This window comes from Canis aureus, chromosome 36 (genome assembly GCF_053574225.1).
Source record: "Canis aureus isolate CA01 chromosome 36, VMU_Caureus_v.1.0, whole genome shotgun sequence".
Taxonomy (NCBI): Eukaryota; Metazoa; Chordata; class Mammalia; order Carnivora; family Canidae; genus Canis; species Canis aureus.
The window spans coordinates 20,702,084-20,717,130 of record NC_135646.1 but is presented as its reverse complement, the minus strand read 5'-3'; positions in this window follow the sequence as shown (position 1 = coordinate 20,717,130).

The following is a 15,047-nucleotide window of genomic DNA, read 5'->3' as shown; positions in this document are numbered from 1 at the left end:
TGAAAACTCTAAAATGTAGTTACAGTAAGGGGGACAGCCCGGTGACTCAGTGGCTTAGCACCACCTTCTGCCCAGGGCTTAATCCTGGAGACCCGATCAGCCCCAGGGCGTGATCCTGGAGACCTGGGATGGAGTCCCACATCAGGCTCCCTTTCGAGATAGCCCGATGCAGGACTTGATCTCAGAACCCCAGGATCACACCCTTAGCCAGAGGCAGATGCTCAACCACTGAGCCACTGAGGCGCCCCGGAAATTAGGATTTCTTAACTGAATAAAATGAAAACACAAATCCCAAAATTTGTGGGATGCAACTAGTAAGATAGACCTCTAGCCAAACTGATAAAAGACACAAAGATTAGTAATGAAAGCAGAGGTATCACTACAGATCCTAGAGACATTAAAACAACACATTTTGCAAACAACTTTATGCCAATAAATTTTGGTGAAATTGACAAAGTCCTTAAAAAAACAAAACTACCAAAACTCATTCAAGAAGATAACCTGTGGTGCCTGACTGGCTCAGTCAGTAGAGTGTATGACTCTTGATCTCAGGGTCATGAGTTTAAACCCCACATTGGGTATAGAACTTAAATTTTTTAAAAAATGAACAAAAACAGTAGATAGCTGAATAGCTATGAGTAACTCATTTGCTAGGTTAAGTGCAGAAAAGATGGAAAATATAGTGCTTGACACATCTATAGCAAAGAATAACAATTTTTCTCTCCTATTTTATAATTTTTCTTACAATTCTTTTTCTGGAAGCAAGGAGTAAAATTTTCCTTATATTTTGTTAATTTGAAAACTATTGCCTGAATTCCTTGGGAGCTGCAGAGCATATAAACTGCTGTCATCTAGCTGTTGCCATTACTTGGACTAGAACCATATTAAATATAATATTAATTCTTAAAATGTATGACCAAAGTACAATTGCAAATAATTTTATGTGTTTGCTAGCCTCATAATTAAGAACTGTAGATGATTATATGTAAAATTATTAGCTCCATTTTGTATGTAAGGCAAGTCTGTAGTAAATTGACCAAGCCTAAGATGGCACAGCTAGTAAGTTCCAGAGTTAGATTTTCAATTCAGATCTGACTCCGTAGTAACCACCATATTATATTACCTATCATGTTGTATGTGATAAGTACTATAAGATGCCATAAAATTATTCTTTTGGATCTTTTCTCAGAACTATCTAATTATGCTTGAACTAAACTGTAGTGATTTTTAAAAATATAATTATGGCATGTAATATTTAATGCAAAACAGCAAATAATGAATACAATAATTTTACTGTATTCTTAGGCTTTGAAACTATTTTGGTACACCTCCTGAAAGAGATTAACACATTTTTTAAAAAGTAGCATAAGGAAAAAAAAGTAACAGGACTTCAAGGAGACAAAGTGGCATAGAAAATGTTGACAAAAAAAGAAAAGAAAATGTTGACAAAGACCAAAACATGGAAACAATAGGAATTTATACATGTGAATGGTCAATATGATAGAAGAAAATGAAAAAGAAAAAGAAGGGGTTGCAGGGTTGAATCCTACCCTTCATTCTTCTCTTTCTCTTCCCTATTTATGATCATATTTACCATTTTTCTTTTAAAAATTTGGTTATCAGAGAATAGGCTCATTTTCTATGGTGTCCCAAATTGGGTACACACAATTCACACAATTCACACAATTCAGGGAAGGTGCAAGACCTTCCACTGGAGAAGTAAGAGAAAATACTTAAACTTACATATATATTTTTTCATGTTTAATAAAAGTGAATTCAATTTTGCTAAAGTTTATTGTACAGATTGACAGTGGGATTTTCCCTCATTTGGCAGATTCCAAGTGGTCACATAGAATTTTTGTAAATAAGGTATCTTGAAAGGGAAGTGGGAGTTCTAACTTCCAAGGGGAGAATAAAGGAACTTTTCAGCAAATTGCTACAGACTATACTTTGTATGCACTTGGTTTGTGGAATTTATTATCTACTAGTTTAACTAAACTAATCTTCATGAAGTAGATAAGTGGCTTAGATTTTTACAAAGAAACTGCTGATTGGAGCTAATACTGATAATGCAAAAACAAGCAAAGAAAATAACAGAACTATGAACTCTGTCAGAAACATTACTAGGTAAATACAATGATCTAGTCATTGAAAAAGTTAACAACAACAAAAATCAAGAAGACGGAAATATTGGACTTGGACCTTCTATCAGTACAATAAACCTTGCCCTAGGAGTACATTGATCTGAAAGAAAAAAAAGGAGAGAGACAGAAGGAAGTAAACTGTAAAAGACTCTTAACTACAGAGAACAAAAAGCGGTGCTGGAGGGGAGTGGGCAGGGGGATGGGCTAAATGGGTGATGGGTATTAAGGAGGACATTTGTTATGATGAGCACTAGGTGTTACATGTAAGTGATGAATCACTAAATTCTACTTCTGAAACGAATATTACACTATATGTTAACTAACTAGAATTTAAATAAAAACTTGAACAAGGGCACCTGGGTGGTCGGGTAAGTGTCTGGCTTCAGCTCAGATTATGATCTCCAGTTCCTGGGATGGAGCCCATCATCAGGCTTCCCGCTCAGCAAGGAGTTTACTTCTCTTTCTCTCTCCCTCTGCGCCTCCCCACTGCTCCTTCTCTCTCTCTCCCTCAAGTAAATAAATAAAATCTTTTAAAAAAAGACTTTTAAAAAGGGCAGCCCTGGTGGCTCAGCGGTTTAAGCGCCGCCTTCAGTCCAGGGCATGATCCTGCAGACCCGGGATCAAGTCCCACGTTGGGCTCCCTGCGTGGAGCCTGCTAAGAGTACACTGATCTATTAAGTAATGATAGCATATGGTCATCATGAAAAGCAAATATTTTTAAATGTTTAATCTTCGTCTTACCTTTAATTTCTGTGTATGTATAATTTTAATGTACATAGATGATAATATTTACATATTACATATAAAATGTTAAGGCAAAGATTGAGATTTAATATGATTTCTCCTCATAATATTCTGTTGTGATTAAAAAATAGCATTAAAAAAAACTCATCAAGGGATGCCTGGGTGACTCAGCGGCTGAGTGGTTGAGCATCTGCCTTTGGCTCAGAGCGTGATTCCCGGCCTCCGGGATCGAGGCCCACACGGGCTCCCTGCGTGGGGCCTGCTTCTCCCTCTGCCTGTGTCTCTGCCTCTCTCTTTCTCTGTCTCTCATGAATAAATAAATGAAATCTTAAAAAAAAAAAAAAAAAACTAGAACATCTAATGGAAATTGCATTTACTCGCCAATGATTCTATCAGAATCTACTGCAAAAAGAAGTTTTACCTTAATTTTATAAATTGTGTTATACATTGAAGTATATACTAATATTTTTATGTTGTATTACATTATTGTATATTATAAATATTATATATAAGAACTATTTCAAATGCTAACTCAGATAAATATTTAATTATTAAGTGCCATCGCTTCTTAGCCTTTTGGCTAAGATCAAGTGAAATTATTAAATTTCATATATTGTCTTGGACTGATTTACCTTTGATATATACAATTTAAAACATAGCTTCAGGGGATCTCTGGGTGGCTCAGCAGTTTAGCGCCTGTCTTCAGCCCCGGGGTGTGATCCTGGAGACCCGGAATCCAATCCCACATCAGGCTCCCTGCATGGAGCCTCCTTCTCCCTCTGCCTGTGTCTCTGCCTCTCTCTGTTTCTCTCTCTCTCTCTGTCTCTCTGTGTCTCTCATGAATAAATAAATAAAATCTTAAAAAAAAAAAAAACAAAGCTTCAGTCATTTAAAAATAAAGACAAAATCGAGGTGCCTAGGTGGCTCAGTCCATTAAGTGTCTAACTTTCAATTTTGGCTCTTGTCCTGATCTCAGGGTGGTGAAATTGAGTCCCACCTCTGCTGCTTATACAACACTGAGTCTGCTTGAGATTCTCTCTCCCTCTACCTCTGCCTCTCCCTCTGCTTGCACACACACACACACACACACACTCTAAAATAAATAAATATATCTTAAAAAAAAAAGACAAAAGGTCTGTGTGTTTTTCTGTTTAATCTCACATGCAAAAATAAATAAGTAAAATGAAGTAACTCTTCTGAAATGTGGCCCCAAATTTAAAAACTAACTGAAAAGAATTTTGGTCATTGCTAAAGACTTATGTTTCTGAGAATCCATTACAAAATAGGAAGACTATATACACTTAAAATGTAATGTAAATCAGATTCTGTGCCATTTGGAAAAGTCATACATTTTCATTCTGTGTTTTAAAGCTGAATATATTTTTTTTTCATTTTTTTTTAAATTTTTTTTTGTAAACTCTACCCCTAACATGGAGCTCTAACATCATGACTCCAAGATCAAGCGTTCAGGCTTAGGGATCCTGGGTGGCTCAGCAGTTTGGTGCCTGCCTTTGGCCCAGAGTGTGATTCTGGAGTCCCAGGATTGAGTCCCATGTTGGGTTCCTTGCATGGAGCCTGCTTCTCCCTCTGCCTGTGTCTCTGCCTCTCTCTCTCTCTCTGTCTCTCATGAATAAATAAATAAAATTAAAAAAAAAAAAAAAAAAGGCACTCAGGCTCTACTGACTAAGCCGGCCGGGCACCAAAGAGTAATTTTTAATAATATTCCAAACAGTGCTCTTCAAAGCACATTATGGCTAGAAAGAAATATTTTGCTTTTAGAGCTTTACCAATTATAATATTTGTAAATTAATTAAATCTTATTATAAATAAGCATATACCCCCTGCAAACATTCCACCTACTCTAATTTTAACTACTCAATTCTCAAACTGAATGTGTAAATAATAATGGCATTAAAACTACATTTTCCTACTGATTGGTAATTTACCAAATATCTTTATAAATGTAGTTATTTAAATACATTAGTCAGGGATCCCTGGGTGGCGCAGCGGTTTAGAGCCTGCCTTTGACCCAGGGGGTGATCCTGGAGATCCGGGATCGAATCCCACGTCCGGCTCCCGGTGCATGGAGCCTGCTTCTCCCTCTGCCTGTGTCTCTGCCTCTCTCTCTCACTGTGTGCCTATCATAAATAAATAAAAATTTAAAAAAAATACATTAGTCAGACCTTTTTACCTTATTGTAAAAGAACAAAGAGATTGGGGGAAAATGTTTGCATTATACATTTATTTTTTTTAAGTTTTATTTAAGTAATTTCCATACCCAATGTGGGGCTAGAACTCATAATGCCAAGACCAAGTCATAGGCTCCTCCAACGGAGCCAGCCAGGTGCATAATTCATTTACAAATTATGCATTCTTTTTTTTTTTTAAGATTTTACTTATTTATTCATGAGAGACACAGAAAGAAAAGCAGAGACACAGGCAGAGGGAGAAGCAGGCTCCCTGCAGGGACCCTGATGTGGGACTTGATCCCAGGACCCCAGGATCACGACCTGAGCCAAAGGCAGACACTCAACTACTGAACCACTCAGATGCCCCCAAATTACAAATTCATAATGAATTATGCAATTAAATGAATGTTGTGTGATTATAGCTCTTCTTGTGCTATATGTATATTTTATTTCATTTATTCTCTTGCTATAAAATTTTCATGGAAAATACTAACTGTTCAGGGAGATAATACTGAAAGCCAATTTTGTGGTTCATAGTAACCATACTGTCCTAAAAATAAAGAATGTCTGTGGTAGCACAGATGGGATAATTTCACTGAGGAAGAACTGGGTTCACAGACAGTGGTAGCACCTGGGCCTGGGAATCCAATGTCATAGTAATGTAATAATAAAGCATGAGGGTTTAACACAAATATAAAGTCTTAAAATTAGATTTTATACAGAGACTGGACTTTCTAGTGAAACAAAATTAAAACTAAACCTGTATCTGTAGATACTGAATAAATTCTAACAAGGAAACATGTCACAATTCATATATTTAACAATACAGGAATTAAATTCAAGGTATTCCTTAATTCATGAACTGTAAGTGCTTCCTTATATTTGATCTGGGTTTATCAGCAAGTATAAGTCTAATCTATCAATTTCTATGTTTATAAGATAATGAAAGAAATCTTTTATAACCTAAACCCTATATACACTTGAATTATAGCACTTATTCATTTACTTGCCTGTCTCTTTCATTAAACCATGGCCTTCTTGAAGATGAGAACTATACCTGTGTGATAGGTGTTTAGGAAGTGTCTATTGAATGAATGAATTCGTTAGAGATATAAATATACAAGTGAGGTGACAGAGATGATTTGTTGCAGATCAACACCTCATTTATGAATCTATAAAGGTTTAGGGAATGAAGAATGGGGAGGTTTACATATTTTCCAATGTCTATGAGGCTTCCAGGATTCCAACTACCTATCAGAAAACTGACGTTATTTACAAAAACCTGTGATTGGGGATCCCTGGGTGGCTCAGCAGTTTACACCTGCCTTCTGCCCAGGGCATGATCCTGGAGTCCCGGGATTGAGTCCTATATCATGCTCCCTGCATAGAGCCTGCTTCTCCCTCTGCCTGTGTCTCTGCCTCTCTCTGTGTGTCTCTAATGAATAAATTAATAAAATCTTAAAAAAAAAAAAAACCTGCGATGATGACCTGGGCATGTGTACTGGGATTGGAAGCCCCTTCCCCAAAGCAATGCAAGGACATTAGAACTGAGTTAGGGCTAAGCTTTTGACATGTGCTATATAATCTTTTATTTGTTGAATTGCTGATACAAATAGTAACCATCAGAAGTCAAGACCAATTTCCGCTGCATGGAACCAATCATTCTATGGCCATTGCATGCAATCAACATTTCTCCTTTAACACATTGGTCGTTTTTTTGTTTTGTCAAAATTACAGGGAACAGAACTCCCAAGTGCAAATGATGGAGTTTACTTGTCCAACCTTCCTCCAAGATCCAAGTCATAGAGATCCATGGAGTTGCAACAAGAAAAGAGGCAGACACCTCAGTTTCTTTTCTTTGAATTCTATTCATTTACTTAAATATTTAGTGAATTATTTAAATACACACACATATGCATACATATATACCATATCTTTTTTATCCACTCATCTGCTGATGGACACTTAAGGTTGTTTCTACATCTTGGCTATTGTAAATGAGGCTACAACGAACACGGAGGGGTGAAGATATCTTTTCATGTTGTGTTTCATTTTCTTTGGATAAATATCCAGAAGGGAAATTTCTAGATCATATGGTAGTTCTACCTGTAGCTTTTTGAGAAACCTCCATACTGTTTTTCATAGTGGCTGCCCCAATTTACATTCCCACCAACAGTGTGCAAGGGTTCCCTTTTTCCCACATTCCCACCAACACTTGTTATCTTTGGTCTTTTCAATAATAGCCATTCTAACAGATATGAGGTGATTTCTCATTGTGGTTTTGATTTGTATTTCCCTGATGATTAGCAATGTTGGGCATCTTTTCATGTACCTGTTGGCCATCTGTATGTCTTTAAAAAAAAATCTATTCATCAGTTTTGCCTTTTAAATGAAGAGAATAAATTCTCATTTAAACTTTTTAAAAGGGATCCCTGGGTGGCGCAGCGGTTTGGCGCCTGCCTTTGGCCCAGGGCGCGATCCTGGAGACCTGGGATTGAGTCCCACATCGGGCTCCCAGTGCATGGAGCCTGCTTCTCCCTCTGCCTGTGTCTCTGCCTCTCTCTCTCTCTCTCTCTCTCTCTCTCTCTCTCTGTGTGACTATCATAAATAAATAAAAAATTTAAAAAAATAAACTTTTAAAAAAATATTTTATGTATTTATTTAAGGCAGAGAGGGCATGGACCAGGGGAATGGGCAGAAGCAGACTTCTCACTGAGCAGGGAGCCCAATGTAGGGCTTGATCCAAGGACCCTGAGATCATGACCTGAGCTGAAGGCAGACGCTTAACAGACTGAGCCACCCAAGCGCCTCTCATTTAAACTTCTTATACACAATTACATCCATTGACTAATCCGCAAATCACAGGTTTAGCTCTAGTGCCATAAGAATTCAGAAGTTTACCGTCTAGTAACTTGTTGAAGCCCCAGGCTTCTCTGACTTCCCACATCCCTTTTCACTCCTTGTCTTATTTACTGGAACTAAATGTCTACTGAAATGAAAATAAAGTTGTGTTCCAGAACTTTTTTTGTCTTAGCCTCCTTTGGGATTACAAAGCTGCACCATCCATTCTGGTTTATTTTAGGATTGTACACATAAGCCATATATGACTCTACGTAGATACTTGAACATTGTTTATTCAGCAGAATAGCGCCCAAGTGTTTTTAGCAAAGAGCGATATGATCAGATATCCATGTACATAGGTTAATTTTTTTAAATTTTTATTTATTTATGATAGTCACAGAGAGAGAGAGAGAGAGAGGCAGAGACACAGGCAGAGGGAGAAGCAGGCTCCATGCACCGGGAGCCCGACATGGGATTCAATCCCGAGTCTCCAGGATCGCACCCTGGGCGAAAGGCAGGCGCCAAACCGCTGCGCCACCCAGGGATCCCCGGTTAATTTTTTAATGATAGCTATAGAGGCAAATAATCTCCACAAAATTAATTTTTGCAGTAGTACAAAAGATGTCCAAAAATACTTTATTCAACTTTATTTATATACAAGCATCATGTTACAGAGTTAGTATTTGTATCAATAACACTAGTAGTTATTGCTCAATTTTGATTGAGCCTGTAAGAATATAGTTACTTCTCTTAAAGCATAATTGATGTGAAGGCATATTTCAATTCAGGTTCCATATTTATGTAATAAATATGATTGAAATTCTCGGGAATCCCTGGGTGGCTCAGCAGTTTGGCTCCTGCCTTCAGCCTGGGGCATGATCCTGGAGACCCGGGATCAGGTCCCATGTCGGGCTCCCTGCATGGAACCTGCTTCTCCCTCTGCCTGTGTCTCTGCCTCTGTGTGTGTGTGTGTCTCTCATGAAAAAAAAAAAAATAAATCTTTAAAAAAATAATATACTTGCCTACTAATTCTGTTATCTGTGACATTTCTGGATATGATTCTATTGATTGATTGCTATCCTTATTATAGGTTGTATTTTCCTGGTTCTTTACATTTTATAATTTTAAATTAAATGCCAGGCATTGTGAACTTTACCTGGTCAGGTGTTAGATGTTTTTGTATTCCTATGAATGTTTTTGAGCTTTGCCCTGAGATGCAGTTAAAGTATTTACAAACAGTTCAATCTTTATGAGGCTTGCTCTTAAGTTACATGAGTCTAGAGTAGCTTTGAGCGTAGAGCTAATTTTCCTCCACTACTCAGTGATCCATGAATTAAAAGATTTTCTGCTGTCTGGTGCAAACTTCATTCATTTTTGACTCCGGATGAGCTTTAAGAGCCTCTTCTTTCATTTTTTTTAATTTTTTACTTATTTATGATAGTCACGCAGAGAGAGAGAGAGGCGCGGAGACACAGGCAGAGGGAGAAGCAGGCTCCATGCACCGGGAGCCCGACGTGGGATTCGATCCCGGGTCTCCAGGATCGCGCCCTGGGCCAAAGGCAGGCTCCAAACCGCTGAGCCACCCAGGGATCCTGAGCCTCTTCTTTCAGATAGTTCTTTCCCACACTTGGATGGTTTCTCCCTTCATATACGCTGAGTAGTAGTTAGCTGAAAACTTGAGGGGAAAAAAAAAAACTTCAGGGGAACTCTGAAGACTAGAGATGTCTCTCTGTACATTGCTCTCACCTCTGGTACTATGCTCTGTAACCTCTAGCCACTTTAGCCTCCCAGGACTCTGTCTCCTCAACTTAAGGAGATGACTAGACTTTGCCTGAATTCTTTCTCCCTGCGCCACAATTCAAAAACTCTTTCCAGGCAGCAAGCGAGGATAATCACAGTGCGTACCTCTGCTACACTGTTTGATGTCCAAAGTGCACACTGTTGTTTCATACATTTGGTTGGTCCGGTTTTTAAGTTGTTTCAGGCAGGAGGGGTCCTCTAGGCCTTCTTACTGTATCTTGCCAAAGAAGAACTATAAAATCAACAGAACCACCAGGGGTTGCATGAACCTCATCTGAGCTTCTCCACATTCTGAGATTTACATGGTATTGAATTTGCAAAGATTAAGGCAGTCTCAGAAGGATTATTTATTCATTCAACAAACATCTAAACACTGCAGTAGAGATGGTTAGCTGTGTACTAAAATCCACTCCCTCCATATTATAAAATTGTCCTTGGGAAGTGGCTTCCAGCTCAGGCATTGTGGTTTTCCAGACACCCCTTACCCTCCATCCATATACACACACATCTTGCTTCTCAGTATGACCATATGTGTGGTATTTACCAATGGAATGTGAGTGAAAAATGAGATGTATGATTTCTATTTTGTATGACAAGGATTTTAAGGCGCAGGTATGCCTTCTCTTTCTTTCTTTTTTTTTTTTTTTTACTTTTTTCTTTTTTTTTTTTTACTTTTTACTTTTATTTTATTTACTTATTCATGAGAGACACACAGAGAGAGGCAGAGACACAGGCAGAGGGAGAAGCAGGTTCCCCGCAGGGAGCCTGATGTGGAACTCCATCCCAGGACACCGGGGACCATGACCTGAGCTGAAGGCCGATGCTCAACCACTGAGCCACCCCGGTGCCCCACAGGTATGCCTTCTTCACACTCTTTCCCCTTCTGCTGACTGACTGTTGAAGATAACAAATACCTGGGGAATGATGAAGCCAAAATATGAAAGGAGTCTCAGTCTCTGAAATTACTGCATGGCAGGAAACTGCCTGCCAAAAATACTTGCATTGTTTAGAAAGGTGATGAAATAAATTTCCATTGTACTAAACCACCACTATTTGGAGGCTACTTTGTTAGAGCAGTGAGTGTTACCTAGCTTAAATAGGGACCCACTCTATGCCAAGCATTGTGCTAAGTGCTGGATGTACAATGGGAAGCAAAGGAGCCATGGTCCCTGGTTCATGAATCTTAAAAGTTAGTCATGAAGGATAAAAATAAACAGGAAAAAAAAATCAAATATAAATAGTTACATCCTGCAAAGCACCTCCCTGATTCCTGTCTTCTCAGTGGAATATATCTTGCTTTTTTATATATATATATATCTTGCTTTTTAACAAACAAACTTCAGAGAACATATTTTCCTCTTGGTACACTGTTTTTTGACTAATATTTGTATAGGAAATATTTATATTTATATCCTTGCCCAAACTCAATACAACAATTTTAAAACAAAATGTGTATGAAATATCTTGCATTGCATTCCAAATACAATTGATAGAATATCAGAATCATATATAGATATTTTTTCAAATTTTAATTTTCAAGCATTTCAAGTCTGAAAACCTGAAAAGTTTAAAGAATACACATACACTTTTTTTTAAAAAGATTTTATTTGTTTTTTTGACAGAGAGAGAGAGAGAGAGCAGCAGAGGGAGAGGGAGAAGCAAGCTCCTGCTGAACAGCGAGCCCAACATGGGACTCAATCCCAGGATCCTGGGATCATGACCTGAGCCAAAGGCAGATACTTACCTGGTGGAGCCACCAGGTGCCCCATATATATTTTCTTCATCTAGAGTCACCAATTGGTAACAATAAGTCATATTTGTTATACTCTTTCTCTACAGGCAGACACACACACACACACACACACACACACACACACTTTGGTGAACCACTTGAAAGTAACTTGCAGGCATGATGATACTTTATCCCTAAATTCTTTAGTATTTTTTAAAAAAGATTTTATTTATTTGTTGGAGAGAGAGAGAGAGAGAGTATAAACTGGGGGGGGGGGGGTGGAGGGAGGAGAGGGAGAAGCAGACTCTCGGCTGAAAAGGGAGCCTGATGTGGGGCTCGGTCCCAGGACCCTAGAATCACGATCTGAACCGAAGGCAGATGGTTAATGGACTGAGCCACCCAGGCGCCCCTAAATTCTGCAGTATTTATCTCCTGTGAACTAGAACAATTTTCTACATGATCATAATGCCACTATCACATCTAAGAAATTTGTGCTAAAATCCCTCCATTTGTCTATAGCTGATTTTTACTAACTTATTTATTATCACTTTATCTCCAAAATAGTACTTCTCCTACCCCTCAGTAGTTATAAGTCTTCTCCAAAACTGAACCAATCCTAGCTTGATCAATAAAATTCTGCGCAATTTCAAACAAAATCCTAGCAAATTACTTTATGGATATTGACAGGCTGATTCTAAAATTCATCTGGGGAGACAAAAGACCCAGAATAGCCAACATAGTACTGAAGGAGAACAAATTTGGGGGACTGTTGTTATCTGACTTCAAGACTTACTATAAAGCCACAGCAATCAATACAGTGTAGTATTGGCAATAGATAAGTGGAACAGAATAGAGAGCCCAGAAATAGACCTCTGTGAATATAGTTAACTGATTGTTGACAAAGGAGCAAAGATAATGCAATAGAGCAAAGGTAGTCTTTTCAACAAATTATGTTGGGATAATTGGATCATGTACATGCAAAAAAATTGAATCTAGACCCAGGTCTTACACTCCTCACAAAAATTAACTCAAGATGGATCATAGACTTAAATGCAAAATCCAAATTATAAAAATCCTAGAAGATAACACTAGAGAAAACCTAAATGACCCTGGGTTTGGCAATCACTTTTTAAATACAAAACCAAAGGGACAATTTATGAAATAAATAAATGATAAGATGAACTTCACTAAAATGAAATATTTTTGCTCTGTGAAAGATAATATCAAGAGAATGAGAAGAAAAGTCACAGACTGGGAGAAAATATTAGCAATAGATAGACACATTGGATAAGGGACTGTTATTCAAAATATAAAAAATAAATCTTAAAACTCAAAAAGAAAACAATCTCATTTAAAAATGGGCCAAAGACCTTCCTGGACATCTTAGCAAAGATGACATTCAGATGGCAGATAAGTATATAAAAAGATGCTCCACAGCATATGTCATCAGGGAAATAGAAATGAAAACAATAATGAAAAAAAAAAAGAAAAAAGAAAACAATAATGAGATACCACTACACTTCTCTTAGAATGGCCCAAATCTGGAACATTTGACACCAAATGTTGGCAAGGATGTGGAGCAAGAAACACTCACATACAATGCTGCTGGGAATGCAAGATACCAGCACGTTGAAAGGTTAGTGCTTTCTTATAAAATTAAACATACTCTTGCCATACAATCCAGAAATCCTGCTTCTTGGTATTTACTCAAAGGAGTTGAAATTTGATATCCATACAAAACCTGCACATTGATGACTGTAACAGCTTTATTCATAATTGCCAAAACTTGGAAGCAACAACATGTTCTTCAGTAGATGAATGGATAAATAAACTGCGGTACACCCAGGCAATGGGATATTATTCAGTGCTAAAAAGAAATGAGCTATCAAGTCATGAAAAGATATTCAGGGACTTTAAATGCATATTACTAAGTGAAGGTAGCCAATCTGAAAAGGCCACATATTGTGTGTCCCTACTATGTAACATTCTATAAAAGGCAAAACTAAAAAAAAAAAAAAAAAAAAAAGGCAAAACTATGGAGACAGTAGATCAGTGGTAGCACTATCTCCATAGCAAGTGGGAGGGGGGCCATTCTATTCTCAACATAGCTACCTCTAGTTACAACAGTCAACAAGCCTGATAGCCTGGGCTCTAGACTACTTTAGACTCCCTGCTTTTGAACTGAAGCTCTGCCAATTATTAAAACTCTGGTTACTTAATTATTATACCACTCTAAGCTTCAGTTTTTCGAATTAGTAAAATGAGGACAATGGTTCCTACAGAGAATTACATGAATTGATGGGTATATTAATATGCATATTAATGAGCATATTAATATACCCATGATAAAATCATAGCTATCATATGTCTATTCTCAAATGGTAGCTCCCCTTGTCAAAGTATCTTTGTAGGCCCCAGGGGAGATATGTGCATGATGGTCTCTCCACTGGAGTCTGCCCTGAGCCATGGGGGGTTAGCCCTATTTTTAACTTCAGTGTTAGGCACTGAAGCAGTGCGTACTCTTCGATGTCTGACTTCTTGCACTTAGAATAATATTTTCTTTTCTAACATTTTATTATAAAATGCTCAGTCAAAAGAAAAGGAAAACCAGAGTGTCTGAACATTTACTTTCTGTTAAGAAAGGGCTCCTCGCTGTGGGGCAACAGCATGGAAATAGGTCAACGCAAGTAAGGAACAGCCCCAGTATGACCCTGAAATGCCACATCTGTACCTTGGCTTGGCCTCCATCTGCGTCAGCATCTCCCCCCAGGCCTGGGACATCACTGAACCAGCTGGTGGCCTTGGGCTCTGATGATTTCTCTTTCCCTTGACCTTGATTATCTCTCTCCCTGTACTCAACATATCCCTCTAGTGCTTCATGATGCAGATAACAGATAGGACTCCAACGGACCTAGGAGAAATCAGATAGACATGGAAATGAGAGAAACACAGTAGAGGAATGTGTGATCCCTGAGACAAAAGACAATTAGATCCTGGTTGACAAAAAGAAGAGGGTCAAGGACAGAGCCAATATTTAAGGAACAAACAAAGGAAAGGAAGTCTATCTATAGAGAGACTGACAAGGAATGACCAGAAAGGCGGGAGGTTTTCTGGAGAGGGTTGGCTCCTTTTAGGAAGAAAGGGTTTCAGTAAGTGGGGAGGGGAGCAGATCAATGTGTCCAACCAAGATGAGGTATGCCTCTCAGATTAGGAAATCTCATTGGTCTTTTTCCACTCCACTTGGGGAGTTCTGGAAGCCAGGCCTTTCTTTCCTTTGTAGGTGGGAGATTAAGAGTCATCTCTGCTAAATCTGAACAATTTAAAGGAAAACTTTGAACGTACTGACAATGGAGGTTCCCCAAGGAAATAGCTCAACCAGATACTCCACTGAGATGTTCAAAAGAGATTAGACCCATTTGGAAGCTCAGAGCTTCCAATCCACTTTTGTTTGCCTATTTGTTTTAAAATCAACTTTTTCTATGTGTAGTTTGCATAAATAAATGCACTCGTTTAAAGTGTATGGTTCAGTGATTTTTGACAAATATATACTCTCATGTAACTGCTATCTAATCAGTGTGCAGAATATTTCCATCACCT